The following is a 19,784-nucleotide window of genomic DNA, read 5'->3' as shown; positions in this document are numbered from 1 at the left end:
CCTGTAGTTTGACTAATGTACTCAGTCCCTGTCCTAACCTGATGAGAAAGTTGTAAGACTGATTTAGACCAAGTCTGTGTGGCTGTCCTTCTGTAGGAGTTACTTGAAGAATAACATCTATAATTTGGCTGTAAATATGCCTTAGATGACTGTTAAATTGCCAAAGCAATCTCTACGCTTTGCAGATTCTGATTACACTCCAGGTCTGTAATCAGGTCTATTCATGAAGATGGTTCTTTGCCGATAACCTTGGGTTGTGGGCCGGCCTCAGCCTCCGCGTTCGTTCATGGCTTGTTCCTACCGGGTAAAACCATCCGTTTCTTGGTGTGCCGCATCCTCGTTTGCTGCTCTGCGCAGGTAATACCCTAACGGGCTGGGGCCCCGAGGGAAGGCGTTTTTCTGGTGGCAGCATCAATCCCGTTTGAAGAATTCTAATTTGCTCTGTGGAAAACTACCCAAATGGCTTTTTCTGATTATTTAGCTTGTATGAACATATGCATGTTTGGTCAGGCACTCTAGTGTTACGTGTGTGCACAAATCATCAAGCACAGGAGCAATGTGTGCGTATGCATATTGTAGTTTAAATTTTGCATCATTGTAGATGATTGCAGCGTGTAATTGAGGCCCGATCTTCCCTTAGTATCTTCTGCTGTGAGCCTTGGGCATCGGGATGCTGGGACGAGGCGGGACTGGAGCCTAACCCTACGCAATCTTGCCTAAATATTTTTTTGAAATGCTGACATTTATGTATTTTCCTTCAGTTGTTGTGCCAAAACAAATGCTAACGTGTGCGTGCAGTTGACAGTCCCGCACAGAGAAGTCCGGCAGAGCAGTGGCCGCAGCCGTTCTTTTCCCGGCTCTTCACAACTGCAGCACAAGGCGCTGTTCGGACCCCCCGGAGCCGCAGCTGCGTGTCGGAACCTCGGCAGGAGCTGAGCCTGATCCGGCCAGGTCCGGGCGGCGCTGGGCCGTGCTCCGGTACCGGTAGGGGCACCGCAGAGGCGGCCGCACCGCGGGCAGGTGGCTGGGCCGCTGTCGGCCGATGCATTGGGGCTGCGCGGAGGCTAGGCCTATCGCCCGGCGCCGTGGCTTAGTTGGTTAAAGCGCCTGTCTAGTAAACAGGAGATCCTGGGTTCGAATCCCAGCGGTGCCTGCGCGGGGCGGGGCCCGCCTTTTGCCGTGGGGACGGGCCCGCCGAACGCTGCGGACGGGGCCGTGCTGGGGCCCGCCCGGGTCGCCGCGACGGGAGGGGCTGCAGCTGCGCGGCGATTGAGAGGAAAAAAATCCTTTATTAAAAAAATCAAGACGTCGCAGTTCAGGCAGCGCGCGCGCCTGGCGTCGCGGCTTTTGTCACCCATCAGTACCGAGACCTACCTTCACCTCTTCTTACTTGCTTGTGTTAGGTAAAGTCTGGCTTTTCCAAGGTGTAGTAAGTGCTCAGTGCTGTTCTCCATGTAGTTAGCGGTAACAGCAGAGGGACAGAAGGTTATCTTTAAAAATCAGAGACCAAACCTGCCCGTTAGGCTTGTGAATTAGGTTCAGTGAAATTATTCCCAACTTGTGTTACTGTAAACAAAGGCAGAATCTGTCCTCAGATCTGAAGACAAAAGGCTTAATCCCATTAATACCAGTCCCAGCCTAGCAGCCATATCCTCGGGCATTCTTTGGAGTAAATGGATGCACAGCTGTATTTGGAAGGTCAGATGTTCAGGACTCTCGTCTGCGGCCACATCACAGCTCTCAGTAGCCCCAAATGCAATGTACAAGTCTAATGTCCAGGATGAGCATCTTTGGTTATGACTTTTACCTGCAGGAATCTTTCTTTGAGTAGTACTTACTGTAAAAATGCCACACAGATAGTATTTGGTATGTGATAAATATAAGTAAACCATAATTGCAAGTTGCAATATGTTTTTTTTTTAAATTAGGAGTATCTTGGGATTAACCTCCCATGGGTTGGCATTGTCTAAAAGAAAACAAAAAGAACTAGAGTATAAGACAATTGGAAAGTGCAAATTAAGGAAGATTTGGGGAAAAGAAGCTGCAGTGAATGTCAGCCAGGTCCCCTGCTGTTCCTCAGCCAGCAGCAGTTTGGATCCTGCAGGAAACAACAATTTTGAAAATAAAAATTTTGTGAGGATGTTTCTGTTCCTCTGAGCTTTGTAGCTGATAGAAAATCACATAACTTTCTAGCACTGATTTTGAGCCACAGCTGAGGTGCAGAGTTCATGGACCTGTGACATTTTAGTATTGAGAAACCCCAGCAGTTTCGTGTCAAATAAATCCTGCAGTCATGAACAGCGATGCCACAGGACCAAACTCCACTCTGGAGGAAAGGGTTAGCTGGGGCATCAGCCGCTGCTCTGGGGGATGTAAAGTGTTTTAATGCATGTGATAAAAACCTCTCTTAAGATGTCAGAATACTAGTCATGCCAAAAAGATTCTGTATTATTTATCATGTGAAATTCTACAACAATAGGTTTCTAAGGTAGTTTAAAATTGCTAAACAAATCACTAACACTTAAGCTAAATGTGCATGTTGAGTGTGTATGGGGTTTTTGGGTTTGTTTTTTCTTTTACATTTACACGTGGGAATAGGCCAGATGAAGGCCACTTAAATCCGAAGCAAGATTGTAGTTACAGATTTGTCAATAGTGTTACAACTGCATTAAAGCTTATACGTGGTTTGCCAAGTACCGGGTAGTAAAAGCTGTCTTTGCATAAATATTTGTATTTTTATTTTTAATGTGATCTGAATAAGCTTCCTTCTCCCACTCCTCACTCAAATGTTACAGCATCACATCAATAACCAGTGAAGTAAAGCAGTTGTACTCTGTATATAATCATGTCATCAACTGCTCTAAAATACAGCAAGTGGTGCTCATAGACCCCTTGGCCCTTATGCTACTGGTATACATTTATAATCAAATGTGATCAGTTTAATTCCCAGCAAACGACAGAGCGCCTGGTCAGACTGGCCTTGCATGTCAAGAGACCTGCCCTTTGCTCTCCAGCTGCTGTTTGGCTCTGGACATGCTGCTCTTAACTCTTGATCTCTTTTGCCATCTGCAAAATTATAATAATATTTACTGATCTCACAGAGTTGCTGGGAGAGTTAATTAATGTTGTATGAAGCACTTTGAGCTTTTGGATAAAATCAATATTATTAAAGCCATGTTTTTATTTTTCTTCTCAGTAGCTCAGTCTTTCTGCAGTTAGGTCATGCTGGTGCTAAGCCTCTTCAATAGTGCTGGCAACGTTCACACATGCATTTGGACTGTTTCTGGGAAAAGGGGCCTGACTGACTTCACCTCATTGATGGGGTAGAAAATCAACTTGCAAATAAAAATTTTGAAGGGTTTAAATAAAGATGCTCCTTGAAAATTTACTATATAGGACTGTTTTAGTCTTTTTGCTGAACATGCTTACTAGCTATTCAGATTATTTTATGCTTACCTACAGAAATATATACAATACGTGTTTTTTACAGGCCAGTATTTTTCTGTGAAGATACTTTCCCTTTTTTCATCTCTCAAAATATTGCAACATTTTACATGAAGGTGTGTGATTATTATATCTGTATATGGTTGATATTGCCTGAGAAGAGGTAGGTGTAATGGGTAGCTTATGATGAGTATTTAGAAAATACTTAAAAACCTTTCTAATTGTAAAAAATTATATTTTTGATGCTAAGCCCAAATCACATGGCCACAATCTGTAAGAAAGAAGGATACGTACCATATTTTGTATGACATGTTCCCATAATGACTACCTCCTGCAAATGGAACAAATTAGCATCTGCTAAAGACAGGGAATCCTGGCAAGTTAAATATGATAAACTATAACCTTTTGTAAAAGCTCACGTATAGGAGCTCACGTACGACCCTGACCAATTCATGCGATAGAGACAAATCCATAAACTTGTTAATTGTGCTCTGGTCCTTTTTATCTACAAAGCATACAGTGTTCAATGTTTCTAGATCCATAATGAATCTCTGATATCATATTAAGGTGGAACCAAAGAATAACTTAATTGCCAATAGTAAAAATACTGTTTTATTATTTAGGCTGGGAAAGCAAATCCACCTACCTTTTAAAATTTGGGATGAAGTAAATGGTGTAAGTTCTTGAGCTGTAACTGTTTGAGTCCTCTCTGTGGACATTACACATAGGTAATTTAACCATGATTTTCTCTAATGGTTCCTAAAAGGCACTGTTTCCTTAATCATTACTCATCTTTACCTTAATTTTCTAGCACGTATGGGCAAGGACAAAATACATGAGACATGGATTCACGAACGGGTCAGGAGGCTATGGATTGTTCACACGTAGTCTGTAACCAAAGCCCGATGTAAGTAGAACAGTGCAGTCTCAATCTCGGCAAAAACGTTTTCAGTTTAGAAACGCAGAGTTTTTATAATTAAATGTTGCTTTTGTATATTTAGTGGCTGTTTAGATGGCACCTGCCTTTGACTTGCTCTTGTGTGGTTTAAATACAAAGCATGCAAAATACGTGCCAAAAGAACTCAGCCAGGTGACTCCAGCACCAGCCAGGTATAGCAGTGCTCTGGCCTGAACCTGCTTAATGGTTTTCACGTGACATTCTCATTTCTTACAAGTTGAAAGTAAAGCCTTGTCTTGAATTAGTCTAATAAAACCCCTTCCATCTGGAATAGAAAAGACCATAGTTCTGGGCTTTTATGAAAGCCTTAAAAATTAACTTTGGATGAATAAATAAAATATCTTTTTATGTGTGTAATTGGAAGAGAATTTTGTGTTCTAACAACTTTTTGTGCTTTATGCCAGTGGTGATGAATTTACTGAGGTGAGAAAGAGAGAAACAAGGAATCTGACTGCCTGTATATTCACAGATAAAGTATATTTCCTTTTGTTTTCTAACAGGAGCTACATCGCTGGAAAATGTGTTCTAATGAGAAAACGTACTTTTTAAATAGGAGACTAAACTATTGCAATAGCACTGTCTTATAGACCTCTGGATTGGGCCAAGTGAATTTAAAGCCCAGGAACTACATTTTGAGAGGTGACAACTTAGATTCTAACTTTGTTCTCAGCTGCTGCTGCTGACAGTTTTTCCTTTTGGTGTGTAACCAACACAATTTGAACACTTAATATGTCTTGCATGTCTAAGGAGTACACCAGTGGTGGAAAAAGATGATATATTGCCATACTTCATTTGACTTAACCACAGCATATACAGTACCTCTAAGGACCTGTAGCGTAATAAATTTAAGTTATCCTGGTAAGTATATTTTTAATAAGGTTTTATCTTAGACAGTTGCCAAAACCCCCATAATTTGTACCCGTTATTGATTTATAGCTGAATTAGGAGCACAAAATTAACCTGTTTTTGAGAATCAGCTGCTGAGATTCTGTCAAGGTGCTATAGAACAACAACACGTGAAGTAGTATCTCAACAGCTTAGCATTTATATACAAAAATAATGTGAAATGGTGAAATAAAAAGCCAGCGTCTGACATTTTAAAGAATGCTCAAAGTGACAGGAATTGCTCCAGAAGATCTTTTGCTCCTGTGCTGTTGTGACTAATAATTTTCCTAGGAGTTTCATGGCCAGCTTGCTCTGTGCGATTGTATCCAGAGCTTAGCACAGTCATGGAGACTCCATGGTACTGACTCAGTGAAGTTGAGTATGTGAAGTATCACTTACGTAAGAAAATAACTACTCAAATTGAATCAGACCAAAGGTGCATCTAGCCCAGTGTCCTCTCTAGAATCGTGGCCAATAGCCCATGTCGAGGGCAGAACGGAAGCATAGGGCAAACACACAGTGATATTTTGCCAGAATACCCTACTAGCCTCTGGTGATTTCCAGCTCAGGATCTTGAACTCTCACATACAGACCTGATCAAATTTAATTTTTCATTTCCCCATCTCTGTGAATAGGGAAAAGTGAAGTGACTCCTGCAGGCAGATGTGCATATTGGAGACATCGTTATCATACGGACAGTTGCCTGAGGCAGTCAAATGTTTAGTGGCTGTTTATTGCAGCAGTGACTACAGGCTTAGGGGAAGATATTTTCCAGTTTGCCTATGAGCTGGCATTGCTGCCTGCACATTATTCACAAAGATTTGGGTGAAAACATTTGATGAAAACATCGAGTGAAGCCACATTGCCTGTTAACCCCAGTTTGTAAGGCTGCCCTTCCATGTTTCCTGACACACTGTTCTGTGATGTGTCATGCTTTGACAGGCGTGTCCAGTTACATGGTGTCATGCCTGTATAATGTGATGTGATCTATGTGTCATGAAAGGATTTGCCAGAGTGTAATGTGTCAGCTCTGAATTTTGGGGTGGGGGGAACTGTTTGGGATACTGTAGTCTGCATATGCAGAAATATGCAGTTACTGCTTTGCTGCTTGTAGAAAATATTGGGATGGATGGTTCCATTTGTAAGCAATTTGCAGAAATGATACCTGTTACTTATAGACTTCTTGTAAGATTTTTATTGTCTGTTCTTACAAAATAAGCAATGACATTAAAATGTCTTGAGAAGAAAGTGACTTGCTCCCATCACCTAGCAGATCAGTCTCTCGTGTATTCTACTATTGACATTTACAGTCCAGACCTTTACAGACCTAAAACCAGCCTGTGAACTTAGAGAAGGGTATCCTGTAGAGTGTCACTTAAAAGACAAAACACAACAGAGGGTAGCAGCAGAGAGAGTAAGAGATGGGCACTGAGCAGTTTACATTCTTCCCATTAGGACCTGTGTTCAGGTGTATACATAAAAATAAATTTTTATATCTTGTTTTTGCATAGGAGGATTATAGATTTGAAAGCTATGCGCCCTGACATCACAGGAGACACATGTCCTAAGTGTGATCCAGGCGGTGTGAAGATGGAATTTGCAGTAAGAAATACATGCCTGTAAAAATGTTGCCTAAATCTCCTTTACATGAATATAGGCTTATTGTTCATTTCAAGAACTATTTTAAAAACAATTACCTTGATCAAAGGGTGAATCTTGTTAACACCTATGAAATAAAATCTACAATGTTAAGGCCTCCTACATGTAACATTCCTTCTCAGCCAAAAAGCCTTTCCATCTTCAAATGGGTTGAAATTTGGTATATTTTGAAGGTATTTATTAATGGCTATGGTCTCTGCACGTCTCTCATTATGATTAAGGTTATGAGGTGCAGACATTGCAGATGGACCTGTGGAACCTGCGGCGTGATTCCCGCAGGCGAGTGCTTTGCTCTGGGCTCATCTGCATGAGTCTTGTTCCAGGACGTTGCCTTTCTAATGCTGGAGATGTAAGATTGCGCAGATTGCACGGGCACACGCGTACTACTGACGTGGTTGTGGGAACTTCTGTTTCACGCACTGGAAGGGCCAGCATGCAAATTACAATGCGTTCAGCAACAACAGAAAAGCCAGCATCTCTGGCTTATCTCTGTTTTAAGTCGTTTGAAAGATAATGCCTGAGGTAGATGAAACAGGCATGTGTCTTTCCTTTTTGCAACAGGTCTTTTCTTTCCTTCAAAAAAACGTAGTTAAGCTATGATTAAGGTTTAAATATACAAGGATATTTTTAATATGAGCTGGTGAGGTAATCAAGAATTGACCTTACTGACGTCAATGGCAAAACTCCTACTGACTGTGCTGTAGTCAGGTTTTCATTCAATAAAAAGATAATAAAGAATCTGATTCATAATGAAGGGAGGAAAAGATGAATCAACCCAAGCTGTGTGGGTAGAGTTTTTCCTGTGTTATTAACTGTGCAGTGCCATCAAAACAACAAAGTCTGTCCTTATCTGCCACAGTATTTATGATTATTCTTTACTTACTTACGACTAAATACAATTAACCCTTATGTTATTCCTGCCGAAGTGTGTGTTGAGCTCTTGTTGTTGTCAATGGAAACTGTTGAGTGCTGAGTTTTTCTGAAAATCTCTTGATAATATTTAACACAAGAAGTAATTTGAAATTGTCATCTGAATTTCAGCTTTTTTTTTTTTTTTTTTGACATAAAGGTTGATTAGGTATTGTTTCTGGATGATTTTTTTTAAACAAATGTGCTTTTTAGTATGAATACTATATACATTAAAGATCTTCCTCTCTTTTTCTCCTGTGATAGCAAAATGTAATGGTTGAAACTATTATAAGAGCAAATAATATGACCATTTATACCTATAATTTCATTTGACATATCTCACCAAATGAACATACTAGAACATCATAGCCTGGAAATAATTTATTACAATGTCCCTAATTATTATGGATTTGGGTTAATATTTGGAAAAATGTCTGATATAAGCTATTCAATTAACTTTGTGTGTTTATGTTTGATAAATTATATTGTATATAATGCTTTTCTGTTAGAATAAATATTCACTGTCAGTAACAGAAATTGTCAAATAACATGTTAAGTCTTCTGTTTGACCAGCTCCAAGTGGCTATTATTTTCAGTACTAACTTTCTTACTTACTTTCTTTTTCAATTAACATTTTAATTTGCATGTCATTTTCAGGCAAAACAGAATCACTCAGGTTTTTTCTCTGGTATGGGTTATGCTCTTTTATTCAGTGCTTTTCCTGGTCATTTGGGTTTTATATAATAAATATACATTGACACATTACTTTAATTAAGCAAGGTACCAATATCCTATTATTTCCCTACCTTTAAAGCAACCCAAACCCAATCTTTGTACAATATTATCTGTCTTAGCTGAGTTCTAAAGTTTGTTCTTTTTTTTTCTAATAGAATGTCCTTTAAAGTGTAAGAGCTGTGTGTCCTTAATCACTATAACTGCACACACGTGTGTGATGAAGGTTGGGATTATGCAGACTGTTCAGGTACTGTTATCACATGACATCCTTTTCTTTTGCCTGAGAAAATGTATCCAAAGTATTTCTAGCAAATTCCTTAAATAAAGCTAGAGTATGTAAGGTTTGCATATTGAATGAAAAAAGAAAAGCTCAAGATTTTTACTTCTCGACTGTAACCAGCTGAAAAGATACACAGGTCTCTGTGTCCTGCAGCTCTTTGACTACCCAGAAAAATAAACCATTTGGTGAAGAGTTAACTCGGGGCACTTGGGCAAAATGAGCCTACTGCCTTGGTTGCCATGGCCAAAATCTGCCCCTGTTCTAAGACAGCAAGAACAGGTTGAACCCCATGTGGTCCTTTAATATTGTTTCCTGTGAGGTCAGTTGTCATTTCTTCTGGCAGTCTCTCTGGCTGCAGTCTGTGGAAACAGAACCTGGAAGATTAGGGGAGAATTAATGAATTAGTAGTTGCAAACACGAATTTGGAATGATTAGAGCCCAAGGCTGCACATCTCTTAAAAAGATGCTAGTAAGATCCATAACACTGTAGTTTATTTGCAGTGGTCCAAATTGGGTGTTACAGGACTAGAAATTAGAGAAGGATTTAGTCACTTCTTTTGACACCATCTTGTTGAATCTCTGACTTAATAATTTCCAAATGATTTCACATAAATTGATTATACAGCTGCTGCTGGTGTCTGTATTTCAGCAACTCTGAACGCGGGGCCCTCAGGAGAGCATAAAAATAGATTTGGGGCTGTCTTGGCACCACTGGCTTTAGGCCTGCCTGACATTGACCATGGCTAATTTGGCTGCAGAGCTCTTGGTTGGTACTGTGCAATCTGAAATTGATCCAGATCTTTGCACTGTGTCTGTTCTTCCCTGCGAAGAACTTCAGGAAGAATATTCAGTAATGACCACTGGAGTGAAAATTGCCCATAAGGAAGAGACCATACTTTATTCAGTAAATACAAATATTTCTGAAACAGAGTTATATTGTGGTAATATTAAAATTGTGAATGCTTGCACATTGCGATTTATGTATCACCGATGATTTCTGCATTAACCTTTTGTGCCCTGAACTCCGGACGTTACAGAGCTTTGCAGAAATTCTAGCAAGCCCTTCTGTGCTGGAATGCATCAAGTAAATTGCCTGAAAATACAGCTAGACTTGTGCCGAGCTAAATGTGGGCACTGCAGTGAGTAATTGTAATTGTTTCCAACTGGGATTACTGTACTTTCAGTAAATGTATAGACATGGGATGAAATATTTAAAATTGCTTGGCAGTTAAATATTTGCTAGTGTGCCTCACTTTTGAGAAATAGCAAACCTTTGTGATTCATACCTCTGTATCATTGCAATCAATGGGCACTGCTTTGCCATTAAGTTCAGTGAATGTAGGATTGAGAACAAATGAACTAATCAGAGTACAAAAGTTCTTTGCAATAGAGGAGACAAGAAGAATTGAATTTGTGATTGCTGCACCTGTGGCTTAGGAAGTGGATCAATGCCATGTTGGCTAATCAAACAATGCTATCAAATATTTTCCCTTTGGATTACTATTTTTTTTTCAAGCTAGTATAATGCCATTTTTTCTGGACATAATTACCACTATTTTTTGTAGTTAGAGCAGAAGAGCATTGCATAAGTATGATAAAACCCCCACAATTACTGTAATTACTGTCACTTATGAAAGTTGACAAGTTACTGTAGCAGAATAATATTTTAAAATGCATAGGTTTTCCTAAGTTGCATGAAAATTATACGTGAGCTGCCATATTTTTAGTACTCAACAACGTGAATGCATAAAAATATTTTTGTTCATTTGTTCCAAGATGGTCTGTGAATAATGATAGATTCATAAAAGCTAATTACAGTGAACTCCCAAAGCAACTGGTTGGTTGAGTTAGTAACTGAAAAATCAACACAACCTGTCTATAAATGATTCTAACAAAGTGAATACAAATTTAAGTATAAATAAATACTTATTCCTTTATTCAAATAGATTTTAAATCTGATTTAATCTTCACAGCACCTCCCCTAATATGCTGCCATGGGAAAAAGTGCTGTAATGAAGGATATTTGAACACTGATAGCTGTAAATGCCATATGCCAATCTGGGTATCATGGGAATTTCTGTGGTATGTATATTGCATTACCCTGGACTCCTCTCAAATCTGTACAAGATCAAAGTACTTTTCTGTTAACTACTTTTAATTTAGAATTTGTGACCCTGCTGGTTCTGTCTACCAGCTTGACTGCTTTCTGTTTAAGAGAATTCATAAGTGTGTAACGTATAAATCCAGAGAAACCCATGTATAAATTGTTGTTTGTTTTTTTTTTTTTTTTAATTGTTGCTTATTGAGTATTCTCCCCCCTCCCCCAGTCCCTTTGGAACATCTGTTTACTTTTGAGATTTCCCAGACTGAGAACTCTATACAGAAATGATATATTTAGGAAAGGTAAAATTACCTTCACATAATTCTGATTTTAAGTAGGTACCATTTTGTAACATTCACGTTCATCTGCCTACTGCTCCAGATACTGGTGGATATTATCTTAAGTTGTTCTATTGCTTTTTTTTTTTTCAATTTTATTTCCTTATTTCTGTTAAAATAATATTTTCCATTAATTTACTTGGCTTCTCTATCTGGCACCTTCTTCTCCCACTCAGTTAAGGGAATAACTGGAATGCTTTGACAGCCACATTAAATATTCTGGGAAGGGATGACATCTTGGGGCAGTAGCACATGCAGCCACACTACTGTTGCCCTCAAGGATAAATAAACAAATGTCAGCTCAGGGGAGTACCATTGATCCCCTGTGAGTGGTTGATGCATATGAAAGAGCATCTCCGATGAAACTACCTTCAGAAAGAGGGAAGTGCAAGGGCAAGAATTTTCTCATATTTTTCTTGACTTTGTCTTTCAATTTTTGACAGATATTTTACTGCCTCTGTTTGGCATCATATTTACTTTTGATGTTGTATTATAACAATGTGTACAGTTACATAGTCCAGGTCTTAAATCGTGTGAAGGATTTCTGAAAAATCTCTTGAAAGCTTTATGAAAACAAGCACCTATGCTCTCTTAAAACATTTTGATCCGCTAATTCACTAAATATCCTCATACTCTTTTATTTTCTTTTTTTTTTCCTCTCTCCAGGCACACTTACAGGCTATATGTGTGTGAATCCACAGGGCCCCTGTCTTGTTCATTCAGCTACTTTCTTATGATGAGGTTCTTACACAATTGTTGCAATGATCTTCCCTTCACATTCTTCAGTCCATTTACCACAGGCTCTTCTTTTATTTACATGCTTTGGTCAGAATGTACAACTGGCATATGTAGCTCTGCTGCACAGTCTGAGTCATAGTTAAAGGGTATATTGGATTACAGGGTTTTCCTTATGCAAAAGAAAATCTGACTTTTCATGGTTTTAAGCTCCACTGAAGATTGAAGCAGCTTTGATTCTTCTGCAAATCTCTGACATGCATTTTGTTCCATGGTTTATGCTTATCCTCTTTTTTTTTTTTGTTTTCTTCTCTTTCAGCAACGCAGTCTGAATTAGCATGCTTATTTGTCAAAATGTTATTCAGTTTTATATTAATCAGCTAGAGTTCACTTGCATGCTTCAGACAGTTTTTTCTTTTTAGAGATTTTGTACACTGTTCAATACTAAAAAACAGCCTAAGCAGCAAGGAACAGAGATGAAATCATTACACCTTCAGGGCAGGTGTAATTTCTTATCTATAGCTACTATCCCACCATCCCTGATGACATGCTTCCAGTTTTTGTTTGGGAGACTGTGTGTTTATACAATAAATACCTATTCTTGCTGTTGCTGCTAACAGTTGGTAGAATCACTGAGGTGCCAGAAAGACCATGTTTGTTTATTCAGTGTGAGACAGCAAAGAGAGCAGAGTTTTTTGTATCATGGAAACATACCTTGTGACTTAGTAGCGATGGACTCCACGTGTCCTGTATCCCTTTCATGGTAAGTATTGGCACACAGTCCGCATTCATGCATGAGCACATGTTGGTATTTCTGTTTCCTGGTGCTTTAAACTTGCTTTGACTTTTAGTGAAATTAGCTGAACATATTAGTGTCCTGATGACCCGATACATTGTCATCCTTATGTCCCTGTTAATACAATACTATGAGCCCGGCTGTATTACCCCTGTGAAAAACAGGGAGAATTTGGTAGGTGAGCTCATGCGTTCCTTTACATCCTTTCTCATTCTTCTTGTGGAACAGCCTCGGTGGTGCACAGTCGCAAATTTTTGCTATGTTTTCTGTCTATGCATGTTAAGAAGAGCTTTGCAATCATTTGGGAAATAAGCTGTAATTTGCTCTTTTATGAACCCAAAAATCACTGTGCTATGAATATGTATTGAGAACTTAGAGGGAAAAAATGTGGAAGAATTGTTAGTAATAATGATTTTAGCTGATTCCCTCATGCTGTAAAATCATTAGGACCTTTAAAACTGTGTGGGGTATTGCAGTGAATAAGAAGTGCAATGCTTTTGTGCAGAATGGGTTTAACAGAAATTCATACTAAAAAACGTGCCACTGGAACTTTAAAAATATAACTATAGTAGACAAATAAGGGAAATGAAGCTATAGATCAGTGTTCGCGACAACCTCTGGGACAGGTGGAACACAAATTACATTCTCTAGGACCAAATAAAGCTTCTAAGGACGTGCCTGGGCCAAATGTTAATGAAAAAGAGTAGCCATAGCAGCTACATTTTAGATATTGGTAACACAATGAGTAGTAGAAAAAAAATGAAAAATTATTTAATTGTCACTGAAGCAGAAGCCTGGTTATCCTTACCCTCTGTTGTGCTTTTCCTGCTGAACTGGTAATTGGATGCAAATAAGATGGTAGTCTATAATAAGTGTACTGGATAGTATAGAGCATAACTATATTCGGTTTACAGTGGAATTGCTGCAGTGCCCAGAGTCCAATTCAGAATTGTACCGTGGGCATTGCAGTGATTTTTACCCCAGCGCTTGCAGGTGGCACTGGCAGAGCACCAGCTCTGAGTTACTTGCCGCACCATTCTTCAAATGTCAGCTTGCTAACCGTCATGCTCGGCCTAATTTATATCAGTCTGAAGCCTTCGCACAAATTTCCCAGTTAAAAGAATGGGTGGAAGACAGCTCTGAACCAATGGGTCATGTTACACCAGAGAGTATTTTCTAGGCTGGCAGTGGGAACACGACAGGGTAGCATGACGGGAGCTGCTCTGCAACCTTTCCCTCGGCGTTGCAGTTGAGTCCAGCCCTTCTCCACACAGTACAAAAGCCAGTCACTGAACTCATTTGAAGGTGTCTGTTCAGTCCTAATTGTATGTTTTGCTTTTCTATGCATGCTCAATTTTAGATATGCCTGATTGCATGCAACACCTTATTTAATTCTGTTCTTTTCTTTTTTTTCTTTTTTTTTTTTTTAAACAGAATTGGAGGCTGGAAGCACATTGCTGAGCAACCTCATGCGGCTATTTTCATCTGCTCTGATAACAATATGCATAGTGAGCACAGGAAATATTTGTTCTCTCCCTAGGAGATAGTTTTAATGCACATTCACTGTGTTCATCCTGTGACTTAGACAAGCTTTCATGTTTCTAATTCCAATCTGTTTGATCTCCTACTTAGATTCTAAAATAAGTCTGTAGTAATTCATGCAGCTAGTGTATGTTGGGCTAAGAATGTATTGATAGTTTGTTTCATTTTTCTCCTGTAGAAAAGAAGTAAAGTAATAAAGACAACTTCAAGCCTTACTGAGCCCATTACTCCCCTGAATTTCTGTATGTGAAGGGGAATTGGAAAACACGTTCCTACACAGGAAACGTGATTCAGCCTTATTTTGGCATTGCTCTTCTATCATTTACAAGCAGAAGGGACTCACTTCTGAGTTACTTCAGCCCTCATTTAGCAAAGATTTTGTATGTTGAGGAGAATAGTACATCCTTTAAGGACTCTGGCTACCAGAGAGAGTAAGCCCCTAACATAACCAAAGCATAAAAGGATATATCATAAACTGAATTGAATCATCCAAACTTAGGTCACCAATAGATATGAAGGGATGGACAGAAGAGAGAAATCAATTAGCATCTTAGTAGATCAGGAGACTCACTATTGTCTTGCAGTGCTTTTCCAGTGCACAGATAATAAAAACTAGCGTCACCACAGTTTAAATCAATCCAAATACAGTTATTAAATGATAAAGTCACCGGGGAGGTAGGAAGTGCGGTGTTGAAATAGCCTTTTAATGTGGAGTCACAAGTGAAATAAATTTGTAGGAACTCATTGTACTTGTGTAAGCTGCAGAACCTCTGCGCAATATAGCGGGACAAGAAAGGATCCCAGGAACCGGAGCCGGGGAGCGTGCTGCAGGCAACGAGCTGTGCGTATTGGCAGGTGATAGACGAGAGCCTCGGGAAACAATTGACATAATTGCTGGCATAAAATAGTGCCGTGAGATTATACTTTTAAAACTGAATCACATGGAAAATATTTAAAGACAAAAAGGAGAGAGAAGTGAAACGGCGCTAGTCTCAGCCTGGCTTTTTCTCTTTCAGGTGTCCAGAATGACTTGCTGTCCAGTGGAACCTATCGATAAAGTGCAGTTTAATAATTTAGATAAGGAACTCTGACAACCTTCCTCAAATTATTTCTGTAAGGATTAGAAATGAAGACAATTCCAATCCTCTTGTGTAGTTATGCTGCATGTTTCAAAACCCTGATCTCAATAGCACTGTTAAATAAAAACAACACCTAATTTACTTAATGGAGCAGGTTAAGTAGACCTTCAGTTTTGTTATCAGAGCTAAGTTATAAGTGTAAAAAAAAATTAAGATGCAATTAATACTGCCTTGATAGTAGTTACAAAGACAACTGAACCCTTTCAAGAGAGAACGATTTTATTTTATTTTTCAAGTAATTACCCTAATGTAATTGCTACTCATAATCTGGTCTGCTTGATACAAATTCAGGATTTCATTGAAGATTCAGGGTGTCACAGAGGAATGTCACAGCTTTGCACTCTCTTTGGAAAAATGCCTATACATCGGTGATCTTATAGTATTTCTCCATCAAACAATTTGATTTGCTTTCCTGTAATAGCAAGTTGCTTATATTTATTCCCATCACATTTAAGAAAATGAATGTGAGTTACAATGGAGTTTTTTCAGCTCTTTGTAGAATACATGAATAACAAATTCCTAAAGAAGAGTAAGGAAAATAGTTCACTGTGAAGTTTAATAATGATCCATAATGGATCAAGACAGGAATAGCGTTAAAGTCAGTGCAGCAAAGTACCCTTGAGAATTTTCTTCCCTTTCAGGGAGTGTAGTTGTCAGTAAACGTAAACCTTATTAAATCCAGGCAGATAGCATTGTATGGTGGTGCATCATGAACCCTTGTAAAAATAAAACTAGCAGTAAACTATGTGAGATTGAGACAAATAATGCATGTTACCACAACTAATGTTTTCTAACCCAGTTTTCATTAATGCCAGGTTTCAAAAGAGAGCAGTGGTGATTAAAATATATGGGATTGCAGGCCTGCTTATCTACACAACTCTGTACATGCTACCTTTGCATTGAAACCGATTTATGGTGAAAAAGAGAGAAATCCGTAGAAAGAACTTGTGGAACAGGTAAAATTATAGTCTTAGTTTAAAGAAATCTCAACCAAATTAATTCAGAGAGAGAGATGCTTATAAAAGAAGCATAAGCTTTTATGAGTTACAAAAATTAGATACAGAGGGAACTGATGTGGAAAATGTAAAATTATATGTGGTCAAAGTAAGACAGAGATTATGCACATGGACAGGATAAGATTCCAAGTTATTTTAACATTTTTAGTACTGATATTGATGAAATCTGTAATTTCTTTGGCAACATTGCTGTATCATTTTATGATGTCTTCATCTTTGTACTGCATATTTTAAAAAATAACTTGTAATATGCTTTGATTACACTTGCTAAAACTTTATCCGAACTTTATTTTGGTGATGTTACATGACTTTTTTGTGATCCAATTCTGTCAAAAGCATTAAAATGAATGAATGTGCCTATAGCTCCAGCATATATAATGTATAACTTCTACTAATGAAATTTCCTAGAGCCATCTCCTTATCACATGTTCTGAAATGGGATATGAAGGCTTGACACTTGGCTTGCAACGATGGTTTATAGCTTAGTGCAACTCTTTTAAAGTAATTTTAAAATGATCTGCAAATCATCCTGAAGCAGAGCACCTAGAATGGGCTCTGCTGGTTATGTTTGCACGGTGTTTGTGTGGTTGTTGTAATATGATCATGAATTCCCCAGTGCCAGTAGATGCTGGAGCATATGTATATGTAATTTTATATATAATTTTCTATTTTCCACATATATTTCTGTGAACACAAAAGTGCGTGACTGAAAACCAGGACTCAGAATTTTAAGCTAGTCTTACGTGAACACTGAAGTATAAGAATAATTCTTAAACTGAGTGGGTTTAAGCTTAACAACAAGTTAATGGCATGGATAGAATCTGCCAAAAAAAGAATGTGCATCTGTCGCTTTGCTTTCAGTCCTATATAGTCTACCGTTTCAGTGAGATGCAAGGATATTATTTAATGGCAATGAGAGATGCACTTTACTCATAATTATCATAAAAAGGGTTAATGCAGAATGTGGAGGTGACTAGATACATTATTTTATTACAATAATAGACTCACTGAGGAAAAACTTTTATGACGCATTCCATTATTGCTGTTACAGACCCGTAATTTGAAGATTACTGCTCAAAAACCCAGACAAAATGATTTTACAATCAAGGGCCCATTAAAGGTTTAAGAATTGTCTGGTTAGATTAGGAAGAATTTAGTTGTGGAAAATGTTGTGTGATCTATTATGCTACTTAAAAAGCGCACAGACACGTGTGCTGGTAAAGCAGGCTGAATCTGCAGAACAGCCAGGTCCCTTCCGTGCTGCGTGCGGAGCCTTCTCACCTACGGGTAAACTTCGTTTGTATTGATCTGCTTATTATTTCTGCATCTTTAGCATAGTAGAAGTATTTGTTTTAACATCCAGTTCTCTCATCCCAAGTAGACAAGACGTGATACTATTGATCCTCAGGCCAATCATCCATTAGGCATCCATTAAGATCCAGAGTGATAGACAAACGTGAATTACAATTATTATAATTCCATCAAAGGGCTGCTAAGATAAGGCACAAGTCTGTAGCTCAGCAAGGATAAGGATCACGTGAACCCTCGAGATATTACTGTAGCCACACTTTATATTGTTGAAATAAAAAGGCCTAAAGCAGTATCTCAGTGTGCTGAGACGTCCTTTGGTGAACTGCGGTGCTTCCAGGCGTTAAAGCCCTTAGCCCTCTGTTTCACCACTCTGCCAGAGTTTTTCACTATCAAACGAGAATCAGCAAAAGGGAACCTGAGTCCGTGCTTTGACTTTCATGTGCTTTCTATGTCCAACGCGATCTGCTTCCCATAGCCGTTCCGGAAAGCATCTGTCATCGCTGTTACCCTGAAATAGTTTCAGCCTGGCCTGGCATTTTCTCATCCATTTTTGCCTTTTCTTTCTTATCTGGTGGTTTCTTTCCCATGTTATAATTTGGTCTTTTTCTGCATTTCCCTGGCCAAATCCGACTCTGAAACTTTCTGCTGAGTGGATTAATTTTAAACAAGATATGGTGCCATGAGAGTAGCTCTGTGGAATGGTTTTATTGTAGACACACTTGAAAGTATTTGTTTAACTGAGCTGTGTGTTTAAAATTACACTCATGAGCTTATGGGCAAATGAGGATCATAGTTCTAATTAATATTTTTAAACTGCATGCCACCCCAGGCAAATTAAGTGTGCTTTTCTCTCGTATTTTAACCATGTAAACAGACGTTTAGAGTTGTGCAGCTGTTTTCCTCCATGGGGCACACATAATTAACAAATATCTGAAATATCTGTCCAAACGTGTACCTGGGTGTGCACCAAATGGTGCACGAAAGACCTGACAACGTACACGGCTGGGTGAGATACCTGTCATGGGCTCGGGAAACCCAGCTCTCCCCACAGCCACTCGCTCCCTGCCCGCATCCACTTTTGTTATTCTGCACACTTATTAGCATTCTTGCACGTGCTTATTTTTAACCTGGTTTTGGGCAGGACCTGATCTAAACCTGACTCTTAAGATGACAATCGGAAGTTTGAAACAGCACAAAGATTTCAATATAGCATAGCAACTGTAATTTATGTCGTTGCATCTCTTTAGTAAGAATCTTACTTACGGTGCGTGTGCTGCTAAAAGGTGATGTTCGGTTAGCAAACGCCTCAGCTTTACCTCAGCATCCCAGTTCCTCTTACTGCTCTCTCTTGCTTTTTTTGTTCTTCCCCAGGAGCGTTGCCCTTTTGATACGATCGCTCCACCAGGTCTAGTCAGAGTGAAGAGCTGAACCCAGGCCCATCGATGACAGAATAACCGAGTCTCTGTTTTTATAACTGAATTGCGCCTACCGCAACTCGCCCTGGAGGGCAGGCCAGCCAGCGCAGTGAGTTCCTGCGTGCGTGTCATTAGCACAGTTAATGTTGGACAGAAAACCCTTAAATAGGAATTTTACTTGGGAATTGCATCCCTGGGTACAATAATGTCTGTGATGTTGATTTTACCAATGAATATTTCATTTAGTGATTGGAGAGTTTCTGTTGTAAATATCCACAGACTGCACATCTGGGATCTCTCTTGTAATACTACCACCGAATGCAAAGATGCAATTTTTTTTTTTAAAGCATGCGGGGAATTTTTTCTACGGTCCCTTCCAACCCAAACCATTCTATGATTCTATAGTGAAATGCACCAAGACCTCATCTTTGCCCTGGAGGATTGAACTGTGCCCTGTAGCACGGCCCTCATTTGCGTAGTTTAAGAACTGGTGCTGTCACGGAGTTTTCTGTTGGTGGTGG

The 19,784-nt window shown here is 39.0% G+C and overlaps 1 non-coding gene across 1 annotated transcript; it reads left to right on the top strand.

Annotated features, from left to right (window-relative positions):
* The first annotated feature begins 1,079 nt into the window (after positions 1 to 1,079).
* On the top strand, positions 1,080 to 1,153 carry TRNAT-AGU (transfer RNA threonine (anticodon AGU)). Its single transcript has one exon. It is a non-coding gene; the product is annotated as a tRNA-Thr (tRNA).
* The last annotated feature ends 18,631 nt before the right edge of the window (positions 1,154 to 19,784 follow it).

This window comes from Balearica regulorum, chromosome 13 (genome assembly GCF_011004875.1).
Source record: "Balearica regulorum gibbericeps isolate bBalReg1 chromosome 13, bBalReg1.pri, whole genome shotgun sequence".
Lineage (NCBI taxonomy): Eukaryota > Metazoa > Chordata > Aves > Gruiformes > Gruidae > Balearica > Balearica regulorum.
This window is presented reverse-complemented; position numbering and strand designations above follow the sequence as displayed.